The sequence below is a fragment of the Octodon degus genome, unplaced genomic scaffold, assembly GCF_000260255.1.
Source record: "Octodon degus isolate 3935 unplaced genomic scaffold, OctDeg1.0 scaffold00117, whole genome shotgun sequence".
Lineage (NCBI taxonomy): Eukaryota > Metazoa > Chordata > Mammalia > Rodentia > Octodontidae > Octodon > Octodon degus.
The window spans coordinates 940,469-946,527 of NW_004524693.1; positions in this window are offsets into that span (position 1 = coordinate 940,469).

Here is a 6,059-nt window from a genome sequence, read left to right on the forward strand (position 1 = left end):
CCGGTTGTCTCACTCACTCCCCGGGCCTGCGCTCTGGGTCTATTCAGGATTCCATGGCCTTGGTTGTCTCACTCACTCACTGGGCCTGCGCTCTGGGTCTGTTCAGGATCCCGCGGCCTTGGTCATCTCCTTAAGTTTTATTTTTGACAAAGGGTCTCAATTAGTTGTCCAGACTGGGCTTGAACATGTGACCCTCCTGCTTCAACCTCCTAAGCAGGACCTTGTGCTTGCTAGGGAAGGGCTTATTCCACTGAGCCATCTCCCCAGCCCCTCCCCCCCTTTTTTTGTAGTTGTTTGGTCAGTTGGTTGGTTTGGTTTGGTTTAGTTTGACTTAGGGATCAAAAGGCATACATCTTTGAAGTCAATGTGCATCCAACCTTCAATAGATGAGGTTACCTAGGTGTAGACGATTGCTATAACCATGGGTGTCCAGGGGCTGGGGATACAGCTCAGTGGCATAAGCGCCTCCCTGGCAAGCACAAGAAAACTTACATGTTTACTTAATAACAATAAATGCCTGTCTTCACAGGCATACACCATATAGGTAGGTTAAAATATTATTTTTCTCTGCAATCACTGCGTTTTACCCCCAATGCTGCACAAATGCACACAGGTCGTCTATGTGCTGGTTTAGATTGGATTGTGTGAGTTAGCACTGCCCTGTACCCTCTTCTGTACAGCATGTGATTGTTGCCTGTGCAGTCTGTGCCTGAGCACTACACAATTGGGTCATGAAAAATGTCACTGAAAGTCACATAACAAGTTCAACAGTTTCTGGTCTTGTGGAGCTGTGTTACTAGCTCCCTAGTGCTACATTCTGCCTATAGGCCTTGGGTTGTGTGAGCTGATATATACTCAGGGAAGACTGGATACAGATTACAGTCAAGAGCCTGGTTTTAGTTTGGACTAGTATTATTCAGAACAGAGTAGTCATCAACTGAGCACTTAGTAGGAATTACCCAACCAATTTGCATTTTAACAACATTCTGTAGAGACTCATTTGCACCTTTAATTTGCAAAGCACAGGGGCCGGGGAGATAGCTCAGTATAATAAGTGCTTGCTTGGCAAGCAAAAGGGCCTGAGTTCCATCCCTGGTTAAAAAAAAAAAAAAAAAATTGCAAAGCACTGATATATAACAGTATTTTGAAATGCAAACTGCCAAAATAATTTGGGGCTTGGGAGTTAGCTCAGTAGAATAAGTATTTGCCTGGTAAGTGCAAGGTCCTGAGTTCAATCCCCAGTTCTACCAAAAAAAAAAAAAAAAAAAAAAGTAATGCTGAGGTAAGGTCACTATCAGGGTAAGTACAACTGTGGCTATCATTGCCACTGTTCATCTATAAAAAAGGGAGGGCCCGGGGAGATAGCTCAGTAGAATAAGTACTTGCCTGGCAAGTGCAAGGGCCTGAGTTCAATCTCCAGTACCGCAAAAAAAAAAAAAAAAAAAAAAAAAAAAAAAAAAAAGAAAGAAAGAAAGTAGCTACAGCAGAGATATAAACCAGAACACCATCCTTTGCTGTCACTTGGAATGATGGAAAGTATCATTATTTCTCAGAGTGGACCTGCCCTTGTTAAATATTAAAATTCCCATGGTAGTATGACATAATTAGCAACTGTTGTCCAACTAGGACTTACTAAAGTTGTTCTGAGGTGCTGAAGGATTTGGAGAAAGAAGCAGAAATGTGGAGGGGAAAGGTCATGGTGAAGCAGGGAGTTTGGAGACAGTATTTTCCTTCTCCAATGTAGAACAGGCATGTTTGGAACCATTGCTGGAAACCTAGAAACTCCAATCAGAATTGCACTAGCAAAATGGGTATGAGAATCAAGTGCTACTAAAGCTTAAAAAAAGACCCCTCAACTCCTAACCTGCTAACTACGTAGGTTTATTAACTTTACAATAATGTTGACATAGGACTTTTAGATTATATGGGAGAAATAAGTATAACCCTCAACCTGTTAGATGAGTGATATGCCAAGTTTGTGTTCCCCAAAATCGAAGAATGAATTGTAAGGAACAATGGAGGTTAAGAGTAGGAAATTTTATTGGAAGAGACACAGCTCTTGAGAAAGGTAGGAGGGAACCTGAGTGGATTGTCATGGACCCCACTTCACAGGGAAAATTGTTTAGAATAAAATCCTGAGACTAGTACAATGTGGGCTAAGCTATGACCACCCAGTGATTATAAGCATGGCCACCGCTTAGATAGTATTGATCTAATGGGGAAGTGGGTCACATAGCAAGTGCTCACGGAAAGAACAAGGAACTTTTCACAAAAGGATAGATCCATGGGTCTTGCTCACCCATCAAGGTGACTTATGTTTATGTAGACTTTGTTGACCCAGGTGTTACCACTTATCGTAGCTCCTGTGAAAGCATGTGGGCCTCAATTGTAATGTGTTTTATCTTTTGTATTGACTCTCTAGGACCTCATCCAGTCTGATTGCCTATAACATTTTGACCTAACTTAGCTATCTATAATAATGTGACCTTAGATTATTATTATTATTTTTTTTTTTTCCTGCAGAACCGGGAATTGAATTCAGGCCCTTGCGCTTGCCAGGGAAGCACTTATTCCACTGAGCCATCTCCTCGGCTCCAAAGATGTAATGAAATTTTTAGTTGACATTTTTTGCAGTGTGTTGGCATTTTAAAATGTTGACTATTTCCTCAAATTTGTTACTTGCTGCCCTTAGTCTGGCCCCTCTTACCTGTCTTCAGCTACTTGAGGTTGTTCCAGCTCCTTACTTAGAACCCTGTCCCGGAGGAGCCCCCAGGTGCAGCTACTAAGGCATAATACCTGTCACAGCAGGAGTCCCTCAGGAATTCACTGTAGGACTTGAGTGAGCAAGGATGGTTTCAAGGTTGTGATACAGGGGGAAAAATTGGTCTCGGGTGGGTGACCTCCAAACGATACAGGGAACCTCCAAATGACATAGGAAAAAACGATCTCCCGACCTGACCTTCACGAGTTCGTGTTCTCTAAAACCGAAGAATGACTTTTAGGAACAAACGGAGATTATGAGCAGAATATATTTATTGAGGGAAAGAAAGCACCTGTCCGAGAGAGGGACAGGAGGCGGCCCTGAGTGAGTAGTTCCCCCCGAAGCTATCTCTTCCAGGGACTTTTATAGTGTAAAACCATGCGAGGCTAAGGTGGAGAGAATGGGAACTCGCTTAGGTGGATGTGGGGTGGGACAAAACTATGGTCAACGAATGGGACTGCAAGCACCATTGCTCAGGTAAAATTGATTAGGCCCAGGACCAAATGGGGAAGTGAGTCACGGAGTAAAGGGGCATGAATGTAAAACAGGACCTTATCTGGTGGCCTTCAGACAATGATTCTTCCAGCGTAATGATCAATCCTGGATGCCAGTCTTTAGGGAGGTCAGCATTTGTTTGGTCTTTAGGTCTGGCTCACAGCAGGAGCATCTGTCCCTCCCACATTGTAAGGTGTCTGGTCTTTGTTGTTTCCTTCCAGGGCCTGGCCCTGTCTGACTGCCTACAATATTTTTATCTAACATGGCTGCTTGCAACAGTTGTGTCCTGTGCAATCACATGGAGTCCCTTGTGCTCGGGAAGGTCCCAAACATGTTTTCATGATCTGAAGTTGCCACCTTGAAATTCTTCTTCTTCTTTTTTTTTTTTTCTGCAAAGCTTTATTCCAGAGGGGCTCAATCTTTCTTGGCAGCTGCCTTCCTCATGGAGGCCAGTACGTTGCTCAGCTCCTCATGCTTCCTCTTGGCGTGGATGTGTATCCCCACCCTTTTCTTAATGAACTTGAGGGCGCGCTTGTCCTTGGAGACCTTGAGCAGCCTCTCGTAGGGGGCGAAGTCGCACACCTCCTGGATCATGTCCCGCACGAACTTGGTGTGTTTGGTGAGACGTCCGCGGCAGCAGCTGTGCCTCGGTTTGCTCACATTCTTAGTCACCTTGTGGCCCTTGTTGAGGCCCATGGCCATGGGATAGCAGAGGGCCATGGCTACTCTTTTTCAATGGTTGCTGTGGCGGAAGGCGCCACCTTGAAATTCTTAATGATTTTTTATTTTAAAGAGACAAAAAATACAATAAAAACGATACAGAATTCAAAACAAGATGATAGGAAGTTAACAATGGTTATTATATTGCATACTGTAATCTTCAAAGTAGTTGCTCAGATTACCAGGTCCAGGCATACAAAACTGATGATACAGGGGCCAGGGAGATGGCTCAGTAGAATAAGCACTTCCCTGGCAAGCACAAGGGCCTGAGTTCAATCTCTGCTTCTGCGAAAAAACAAAACAAAACAAACAAACAAACAAAAAACAACTGATGATACAGTACAAGCCTAACTGTTTTGCAGCGATATAAGTCAGAAGGTTATTGTCCCTAGAAAGCAAGGAACAAAGAACAGAACCTAAGAATAAAAGCCTGAGGAAATGTGTCATCCTGCTGTAATTCCAGCAAGCTGGGATAACAGGGAATAGCACATTCCTGGAGGCACCTTTTTCTTCTTTGTTCCTTTAACTGGGAGATTACCAACTAATGAGATGTAAATAACGGACTATTTACACCAAATTAGCTATGCACATTCTTTAGCCTGCTTTTAGCCCTCAATAAATGTCGATTTCCCTGGCTCGGACTCACTTGCAGAGAGGCTAATCTCACTGCGACCCCTGCAACTTTCTATGTTCATCAGATCTTTTCGTGGCTTCTTTGCCCACTGACTCATAACCTACAGTGCTGTTCATTTAAACGAGCTGACAGGGCTGGTGAGATGGCTCAGTGGTCTAAAGCACCTACTTAGAACAAGCTCAGCAAAGCGCAGGGACCGCGGTTCAATCCCCCAGCACCACATGTCAGCCAGCCCTGCCCCCTGGTGGGCTGAGCTGGCCACACACACACACACACATAAATAAATAAAAAATTTTTAAAAAGCCTCAAGTTTATTTATTTATTTTAAATACCGAGGATTGAACTCAGGACCCTGCGCTTGCCAGGCAAGCACTTAGTCTATTGAGCTATCTCCCCGGCCCAAGTTTATCTTTATAGCTGAATAGTACTTCATTGTATAAAAAATACCACATTATTTTCTTTCCATTCTTTAGTTGATGGACATTTGGGTTGTTTCCAAGACTTAGCTATTACACATTGAGCTGCTATAAGCATGGGTGCACATTTATCACTATGGTATGATGTTTTCATTTCTTCTGGGAAAATACCCAGAAGGGGAATAGATAGATCACATAGGACCTCTAATCCTAGTTTTTTGAGGAGTCTTCACACTGATTTCCATTAGGGTTGTATCAGTCTACATTCCCACAAACAGTGGAGAAGGGTTCCTTTTCCCCACAGCCTCACCAGTATTTGTTAATGATTGATTTCTTAATAATTTTTGAGGAGACCCCATATTTGTTTCTTTGCTATTCCCTGCTATTTACGTAGCCACTCCTGATAGACAGCATCAGTTCTGACTACCATTAAAACACCATCAGGGGCAGAGAGAATGGCTCAGTAGAATAAGTGCTTTCTTGGCAAGTGCAACGGCCTCAGTTCAATCCCCAGTTCCATCCAAAAAACAAAAACAAAAAACCACCAACATCACCCATTTCTTAGGTTAGTAAACTAGTGATTGGAAACTTATAAATCACTCTGATTATCCGCCGTTCCATTCCTCTGTCCATTCTTCTCTTCCCAGCTCTTTGTTGTAGAAATTCCATTCCAAAAGAACAAATTTGAGTCTCCCTTCCTTTCCCCAGCTACTACTTTTAGAACAGAAACTACCCTATACACAGCAGGCTGTAAATACTGGGCCTCAGTAACCCCCACCTCAGCTTGCTTCTAGGGCAGAGGCTCCAGCCTGGGGAGAAAAGAAAAACCAGGAAGCAAAGACAAACCTGTACTCATAGTCCTGCCTGTGAGAGGTCAAGACTAGAGTAACAGATTCCTGCCTCCAGCTAATGAAGCAGAATTTCTACACATAGGGAGTCTGCCTCACCCTAAGGGGATTGACTTTGGAAAAAGTGATAAAGTGCAAGCCTATTAAAAATGTTGGGGCTGGGGAGATGGCTCAGTGGAATAAGC